The following is a 10,165-nucleotide window of genomic DNA, read 5'->3' on the forward strand; positions in this document are numbered from 1 at the left end:
TGAGGTGAAGTCCTTGCCTTATCAAGTTCAATGGTAAAACTCACACCGATTTCAAGTCAGTTTTCCTATTTTAGCACACTTAGGTCACATGCTGCGAGGGTTCAAATAGTTCCAGCAAAGTCAACAGGACCATTCTCAGTGTGTGAAGATTAGTTTAAAGGAACTGGCACAGCAATGTGAATTTGGTTTGTGAAGAGGTGCCTACCATGCAGACATGTACACAGTACATGTACATGCACATAGTACAACTATACCAGCAGATTCTCCTATAAAATGCACACATTTTATACCAGCAAAACAATGCTTTTACCAGTACAGGTTGTTCTGCTCATGTGGAAATGATTACACTATACTGATAGAAAGCATATATACTCCTGTACTGATAAAGAGCTCCTAGCATAAACACAGTCATCATCTGTCACAAGCAGCAAGAGGAAGGACAGACAGATTGTCAGACTGGTAAATTTGTCAAGCGATATTTATGGTAATTTTTGTTGTAAAACATGTTATTTGGTCTTCTGACCCTCAAACTGTATCTGGACCTTCAGAAGTACATAGAGCACAGAGGAGGGTGAGAGCCTAGGAAAAGTTTTTAGGCCAATAATAGTTTCACGTGTGGCAACACTCTAAACATATAGAAACCAAAGACAATTTGAACATAGTATTTTATTTTACATGCCAGGAATCCCTCCCTGGTCAGTTACTAGCTGCCCTTTCCAGTATTTGCCCTTCTGCAGGCAGCTGGCCAGTCCATCCCACCGTTCACTATTAGCATTTCAGATATTGTATGAACTCCCACACACAGAAGGCATATCAGGATGCATCTGCTCATCTTCTGGCCACAACTGGCTGCTCCAAACTATTCCTAAATCTTATCTCTTCCAGGAACCAACTTCCTTAGCCTTGTCCAACCATAAAGTTTAGCCTGACGCCAGAAACATCACCTAGATTTCTTTATTTGGGGAATACAGCAAGTAGCAAGCATAACGCCATGTGCTGCTGACAAAACAGCACACACGGGGCCCTGACCATTCAGCCACAAATCTAGATATCTCCTCCACACACATGTAATTGCTTCCTTATACTTTGTATCATGATCTTTTTTTAATTCGTTGTTTTATTCATATGCTAAGCACATACTGAAGCTACAGTCTTCAGTAGCACCATGTGTTTAAGTCACATCTCTCTTTACGTACTACGTTTGGACATTTCTTAGGGTGTTCAGCCCTAATACCATTGATACATGCAAATCAGTTAGATTATGGACATCCTGCTTTTTTAACCTGTTATCTTGCTGCTCATTAGTCACATTATCGAGTTTCTTCCTACTTCAGTTGCATAGCTGTAGTAATTGGCTTCCATATGTTTCAGGTCTGCATAGGTGTGAACTTTAAAGTCAAATTATCAGGAAGAGGGGCATGGGAGGAACACTGGAGAATAGGGCCCTTGTATAGGGGATTTCTTGTCATTAGCCCTTGCTTATGCTGGGTTTCCAGGATCCACCTGGATATACAGGAATCTGCCAAATAAAAAGTAGGCTCCTTAGCCTTTTCTATAAAAGCTGATGGATGCTGGTGGAGCCACATAAGACAGTTTGAATTTTAACATGATTTTGCCTCTAGTGAGCACAAAGCTAATCTGGAAGGATGTTAGCTGGTCAAAATCATTGAGTTTAACTAGCCAACAGGATATTTAATAGGATTAGCTGTGAACAAGATCACATTTAACATCATGCTAGGGCTATAAATGGATGAACTGTAGGAAATCTTGCTGTAGTAATTTTAGCTGTTACCTTGCACGCATATTTATTGCACACCTTCTCTGGAAGTTACAATCCCTTCCGTATAATCAGTAGATGTGGACATTTTCTTGCATGTCAGCTGCTTTTGTTCAGTCTGGCAATTAGCCCTTACATACCACCACTGGAGTTTCAGTGAAATACTGGCCTTTGTGTAAGAGCACACACCATTACTAAACTCAGCCTGGGCCAGTATTGGACTGGGTTTCATGGACACATTCTAGTTTTTAGTAATCAGGCATTTTTGCACAGACACGGTATGAAAGACAAACATCTCACGGGCAGAACTCCATTCTTTTTAATTTTTGCCATTTGTTTGAACACTAGACTTTTTTCATGGGTAAAAATTGAAATTAAGTGGAGATTAAGGCAAAATACATATTGACTCCCACTGGTCTTTTCCCTATGTATCTGTATCAAAGTCTCCTAATTTTCTAAACCAACATTTTGATCAGCTTCACTTTCTAGCTACAGTCACCTGCCTTTGTAATCCAGAGACTCTTGTGTCGCTCTGTTGTCATCTAAAACGTGTCACTTGGGAAAACTGAACACGATCAGTGCTTCTTCATTTATTTCTTAATCTTACTTCTCTGGGTATTTTCCACTGTCTAAAAAAAGGGAAGCTGATGTAATAGGAACCTGAAGACATCATTAGAAGCTCCTTCCTGGAGGGGTAGGGGTAGGTTCATAAAGGCTTGGCAGAAGAGAGCCTCAGGTTGCCTCCCCGAACTCTGCCGAAGCCCTGGCAAGGCAGGGCACCGCACCGAAGGGGCAGGGCAGGACGTCAGACGCCTGCCCTGGGCAGTCCTGCTAACGGCAGCAGGAGCGTGCTGTGGCACCAGCTTCTAAAGAGCGTGAGGTTTATAATGGGTAAGAAGGTGAACTATAGTTTAAAGAAAGCAAGCACATCATTGACTGTATTTCAAAGTACTTCATGGACAGCTGATAGTTTACAGATGACAAGAAAGTTCAGAAAGAAGCATTACGACAGAAGATGACAAATACTGAAAAGCTACGACCTAAACTGCTGATCATTTACAGAAAATAAAATGTAAAATGCAAATATAAACAATTAAAATGATTTATACTTAGAATTTTCAAATGATTTTTCCATTTTTAACGTAAAAATCTAGATTCCAGATCCTATTTATGACTCGCTTTACTTTTGTGAACACAAAAATCTGGTGTCGCTTCGTTGTTCAGAATACAGCTGAATTCCACACTGGTGTGTCCTAATGACTGACCACTTATACATGAAAACTGTTAAAACTGGGCAGTGTTATTTGCATTTAGTGAGATAAAACTGATAAAGGGTTCAGTGTCATCTAAACCACAAGAATTCACAAAGATTTGAACATATTGGGATATAAAGTGGTGCCATCAGTACACAAATGTTATAGTACACCACGCTAACAAACAACTTGCCTGAAGCAATATACATTTAATAGCAGGCACTAAAATCAAAGCATTAAAGTGATCTAAATTTAACAGAAAAAGCTTCTGGAATAAGGTAGGCTGAGCAGAACATACTTGTTGTGGAAAGCTACTATAAGAGGTTATGATGACATTAAAGTAGGAAATGAATGTAGGAAAAAAGATGTCATCTCCTTATGAACAGTTTTCTTTTGTTAAGTGAACTTGGAAGAGCTGGCCAAAATTTTTGCCGCAGATGCTCAGACGTGTTTTTAAAAGTCTTTTTAAGATGTCAGCACAGGGTAAATCATGTGGAATTTAGACATCAGATGAGATTTAAGAACAAAGATAAGAATTACTGGTTTTGAATGACTGAAGTACTTCTGTGTAATATGATGAGGAGAAAAAATTAAACACTTTTAGCACATTCATTCAAATTCAGTATTCTGGGACTATATGTAATGTAAGGTTAAATTTGGGTTCAGCTCAGGCTACAGACTCTGAGATAAGTGAACAGATATGTAGTATAGCTCATATTCACGGATTGTCTATATTAGTACATGGAAGCATTGAACAAATACAATGAAATAAAGAACTTCAGGAAATGCTGAAGTATAAGAAATAAAACCAGAAACATTTTAACTCCCACCAAATACTACCCCCCCCATATTTAAATATAAGTCTTAGAGCTCATTTTAATATGATATATATATAATGAATTTAAAATTTAATCATTCACTGCTCAAACTTTGACTATGTGAAGAAGTGCAAGGCCGAAAGTTAAAAATGTATTTTGGCAGGCAATTGAAATGTCTTTGACTTTCATTTGTTCTATCTGTAAGGCACAAGATATTTATGCAACTAAATTATACAATCAAATAGTTAATTTAGCGAAGAGTAAAGAAAAAATAAGGAAACACGTTTAATTCTTTACCATGAAGCATTTAAGTGGCACTCCATGAAGACAGTACAAAGTACTTACTGTGTGCTAAAGACCCAGTATGCCCAATATACAACCAGTCTGAACCAAAAAACTGGGCAGAAGGACAAAATCAAAATTTTGATATAACAGATTTAAAACCTTATTAGTACAGATTTGATTCAGAAAGCTTCTGATGCAATGAGCCCAGTATTTAAAAAATGGAAAGAAAATGACCACCTAATATTAATAATAAAAAACAATTCTAATGTATATGCTTTTCAACTGAGGAATATTTGTATAGTAGGATTCCAGACGCAGTGAGAATTCCTCAGTACAAACACAATTCAGATAAACAGCCCTTATTTCAGAACTTTAATTATCTTTCAGCTACACGTTCACAATATGAAACATTTTAAGGAACAAAATTAAAAGCATGCAATGGTTATACAAAAGTAAGTAGCAACACCTAGTCATTATCATTTGGAGTAACACAAGGAACACTAGTACGAAGTATCTGTGTTGTCTATGTATAACTGTTATCTCTTCTAGGAAAGGAAGGTAAGATGACTTCTCCAACCGCTACAGGATTTCAGTGGACCCGCTATGTAGGGGTGAAATGTAGGATCTACCTACCTACATAAACAAGGCAAAGGGAGTCGACTGTATTAAGGAAATGACCATTATCACTTGCATCATAGGATATATAACCCCTAATTGTTTGATTTTTCAAGAATGCTGAGCATCTCAGCATCCACTACACTTAAATACCACTGACAAGTGCTAAATATGCCTGAAAACTGAGACACAACTGCTTCTTGATTCTTTTCTCAAGAACATTAGTATTAAAATTACCATTGACTTCAATGGGAGCAGCATTCATTCTGCGCTAAGGCTGAAATGAAGCTGTAGGTAACAGGAATTCATACTTTGAAGCAACACTTACGTATTTATTTTGAATGACACAAGTCTAAATTTGGATTAAATTACTGAAATTTCTCTTTCTAAAGACAACTGTTTCTACCTGGAAGAATCAATATTTTTGTCACACTAGTAAAAAACCAAGATAAGAATCCAAAGGCTATTTTTTTTATACCAATTGCATGATTAAAAAGATTGAGTTAAGTTTGTAAAAGAACAGCTTCTCCATTTCAGGTTTTTCACTCATATTATAATAAAAAATATCCTGACTAGTAACTTTTTCCCCTTTAACAGTAAAAGCATCCATCTCCAACAAAAAGACTCGGAAACACTGGGTGATTTTAAAACAAGGGTTATATAAAACTATTTTTAATGGTTTATCTATCTTAAGCAGTATTCCTTTTACATAAGTTATCCAGCTAAGGAACTGAGATTAAAAGTGTGCAACTATTACCTAAATATGTCCTGACTGAGTGCTGTCTACATATTTATTCTGTCGAAAGATAAAGTCATGCTATAAAGCTGTAAAATAGTAAGGCAAGCCCCACATATATTCAATTTCTGTTCTGTTCCACACAGGAAAGTGAAATAAGAGCAAGTGAATACCCACTGTTTTAAATTTCACAAAGAAGCCAAGATACTAACTGTTAATGATAAAGAACAATTTCAATAAAAAGAAGCAAGCTGAAGGAATTATAAACTGAACATATGATACTAAATTAATAATTTTTCATAAGGTACTTATCTTTACTCTATCCTTTTTGCTACAAAATGAAATCCTTCTATTTTCCCTAAAATGTAACTAGCTAAATTGTGAACTGAGAGCATGTTAATTTTGTAATAAGGAAACCAGATGACCAGTAATGATGACAGGATCTAGCACATACTTAAATATGATCAGATCTCATATTCTAAAGCAGGTTCATTTCACAGTCAAATTTATTTGTTCTATCCCTTTTTCTTCAAATTTTAAATTGACATAACTTAATATTTTATTTCTCCTATCTTTTACAACTAGATTCATTTAGAAACTTTTCACATCCAAGTAATACAGTATTTGGAAGGATTTTCTGCCCGTTTAGTTCAGAGTCGATATAAAAATTACCATTTTTTTTAAAGTATGTGTAGTTATTACAGAGGCTTCCTTTAGGAAAGTGGCCCAGCTTAAGTGGTATTTCTATACATGCACACACCTGATCAAGGAACTGCAAGCCAGACAGACTGACAGTCCTTTCCCTGGTCTAATCAATAGTATAATCTCTCCCTACCAAAAAAGAAACCTTGATACACAAACCTATGCCATTTTTAGATCTCTTTATTAGAACCACTAGAAGCCAATACTGTTGCACATGCCATACACCGTGGGATATACCTCACAATTCAAAGGTCTTCTGCATTTTGTGATGTGAACCCAAAAAAGAATTACTGTCAAGGTTAATACAATAGTCTCAGCTTCTGCAATTCCTTACCTTTATTACCAATCAGCCTTAGAGAAAAAAAATTGCATTACATATAAACAAAATAAGATTTATCTACAAGTATTTGCAAGAGAGCCTAAAAATACTTTTCTGACTAGCAGAAAGTCCCTTCCATATTTAAGCCAGGCTGAAATGCCCAGCAAAGCTCAAATATTCTAAAAGGTTAAATGTAAAAGGTTAAAAAGAGTGAAATCTACCTCTTACTCAGCTGCTCTTCTTTCTCTATTTTTCCCTTCATGGACAAAAATGGGCAGTAGAGGTTTCTCCGTATCTGTTGCATGGTGTTGTCACCTTAAACTCTGGAAAAAAAATAAACATAGAAAAGCCAAGGAAATTGATGATATGAAAAGCTGAGAATACGGTCAAGAGAAAGTGAGATATTTTCTCAGAGCTCTCTTCCTGGAGCTATGTCATCTTCTCTTACAGGTCCCAGCGAACAGATTTACCAAGGCCCTCTCTTACTTGTTCAGAATTGGGAATTTAGACATACGATTCCTTCCTATTGGAAAATAGGGGACACTTTTGTAGTGGCATTTTTGCATGTTGCTATTCAAAACTCCTCGTACTTGGGTGTTCTTTAAATAAGTGAAAAATAACTCCAAATTTGAAAACTTTGACATACAAACTTCAGACTAGTAAGATGATACAATAGTTTCAAATCAGCATTATCTTGCTTTTGTTTTCACTTCTAGCAGAGATCCTGCATTAGACTTTGGCTGAGTTTTTTAACTTTGCTTCCTCAGCTTCCACATCTGTAGGATAAAAATGAATGTGTATTTTAGTGAACTTTCTGAAAGACAGTGATGATACTTTTTATAAACTTGCTAATTATTATAACTTGGCTCAAAAGCACTGGGGAAAACACCCTCAAAACACAAGTACAGGGCTTCCTGTTTAGGGAACGTTCCTGCTCATTCCTTCCAAAACCATGATACCCTATTACATTACACTAACTTTGCCAGAACGGCTAACAGCATTACTTTACTAAATAAGTCTCCTGCAAATATTTTTCAAATTACGATGGTTATTATGTATGTGCTTTAAAATATTCTGAGACATACTGAAAAACATGTCATTTTTTCCATCATATATTGTGACACACATCTGCTGATGCTATAAATGAAAATTAGCAAGGTGTAATACTATACTTACGAGAAATTGATTTTAGTCATGCTCTTAATTGTTTACATTTTAATCACACACACGCCCTTTCATTAAAAGCCTCCTACGCTTCTCTTTGCCCAGCAGTAAGGCACACAGACGAAGCACTTGGTCATCTGTTTTTCCACGCGTGGTTGCTTAACAGTTGTTTTCAGTCGTGTTACAAAGAACTGGCACTGCCGTACGCAGGCACGCCGCGCTCACCGGGCATGAGCACAAAGCCAATTTTCCAAGGTAAGCTGCCGCCCTTAGGGGAAGCCAGGCCTTTAGGGGCGCGTGCACTTCATCACCTTCATGCCAGGATCATCCCAGCTCCTCGGCCGTAAAACCAGGAGGGGCGCAGATGCAGCCCGAGCTCCGCCACGGGCGCGAGGCTTCCCGGGACCGCCTGGTGCCCTGCCGCGCGGGAGCTGGCGGCGGCGCAGGCCGGAGGAGGTGGCACCGCCGAGGGAGAAGCCCCTTGCGAGGCTGGGGCAGGACTGGGAGGCTCTGGGGTCCGGGGAGAGGCAGAAGCGCGAGGCAGGGGCTCCGTCAGGAAGGCGGAAAGGAGGCGGAAGGGCAAACTGCCAAGGTACGGACCATTAGGAGACTTGAGTGTCGAAGAAAAACTGCGATTCCAGCTCAGGATGGCTCTGAGTATGATGCTCAACGCGAAGCTATGTTTCCTGGCAAAGGGGAACTGAGGTAGTGAACTGGCCAGGGAAATCAGCCTCTGTAAGTTCCTTTCAACTGGCAACTATTTATGTTCACATACAAATGAAATTGTTTAAATTCACAAAACAAACCATACAATTTCTCCTAAATTCAGATTTTTGTTATGTACACATTACGCTGTCTCTGACGTAATGACCAGTGATGTCATTACATACATGTGCTCTGTGTGTCCAGCACCCTGGGTAAAACTTCCCCTTGCTGAAAATCCATAGGCTTCACCAAAAACTAGCTGATTTGCCTATTCTTAAAATTAAATTAAATTATTATTAGTAATAATATGAAAAATGAATTAGTTAAAACTTTTATTCCATGTTGTTCAGGGAAAAATTAAACTTCCTTTTTTATGAAAATAGCAGACTACTACAAGGCTTGGGAAGGAGGTAAGAGAAAGAGTATTTCCTTTGAAAATTTGGCATGGGAGATAAGCAAGCAAGTCTAACCAAAAACATCTGACTTTATTATATCAAACACAAGTTCAGCTGGTACTCCAGGAAGTCATATTACTCATGAACGCTAAAGCACAGACAGATAGGCATATCTAGGGGATTTAAAACTTATCTTGTATATAGCTAGGGAATTAAAAAATGTGTTTTGTATAGCTAGTCTTTATTGCAAATATGGTCCTCAAAACCATGGTATCTGAACATTGCGCAATGAGCAGTAGTAAGCGATGTCACTAATACATACGCGAGATTCCTTCCTTCGTCGCTTCTCTAAGCTCTCAAAGAGCACAGATTTGTGGAAGATGGTGATTTGTATATTTTACAACATATTCTCTATCTTCACGCTACTAGAAGCAATGTGGAAGATGAACAGATACAATTCAAGTTGAAGGTAGCAAAGTTTGTGATGGCTCTGTCCTATAAGGTTACCTCTTTCCTAGAAACGTACACCATGTTGGCACATGGCCACCCCTTGCCTTACACTGTTGGGATGGTGGTGGCATGCCTTGTGCCCTGCTCGTGCCAGTCAGCCTTTTCGGGGCAGTTCAGGGACTACAGTGTCCAGGGAGCCATTTGCAACAGGCACTTTGTGAAGGAAGCAGAGGTTTTACTAGCAGAGATGCGGGCAATCCTGTGCTTTCTGGTGGTTTTAATGTCTAGGAAACATTCCTCAGCACAATTAATTTACTAGTAGAGATACAGCCTGAAGGTCTAAGACCAGCTCCATCTCCTGGATAAACAGGCTTTACTTTTTGTCGTGAGGAATCCCATTAGGCCTAAGAAAACGGGCTGTTTGAGGCCATTAACGCAGAACTTATGGCAGTGGGTTTGCTGGAGGGGCGCAGACTGAGGAGAAGGAGCATCACATCAGTTACACCACTCAGATACGGACCTAATGTGGTTATGGCATTCTTCGAAGCAGCGGTGTAGACGTGTTGGATGTACCTACAATAGTCTATACTCAAGAGTGCAGAGAGTAAAAAGACTTCTGGAAAATAGCAGGTGTTTCTGGCACACTCGATGTTATCATTCTTTAATGTGAAGGAGAAAAAAAAAGCTATGTATCTCAAGGGATTCTTTTCTAGAGCCTTTGCACTCATTTTGTGTTTCCTCATCTATAACTCTTCAGCTTCACTGCATCATTATCTGGGTTTAAAAAAAAAAGATTCCTCCCTTTTAATTCACTTTAATTCTTTCCTTTCTTGATATGCATGGATCTGAGAGTAACTTCGATGATAAAACATAGTCAAAATACAGACACAAAATTTATCTTCTTCCATTATTTCAGAAAGAATAGGTTAGGTGGATTTGTTCCCAT

Source organism: Dromaius novaehollandiae, chromosome W, assembly GCF_036370855.1.
Source record: "Dromaius novaehollandiae isolate bDroNov1 chromosome W, bDroNov1.hap1, whole genome shotgun sequence".
In the NCBI taxonomy this organism is placed as follows: Eukaryota; Metazoa; Chordata; class Aves; order Casuariiformes; family Dromaiidae; genus Dromaius; species Dromaius novaehollandiae.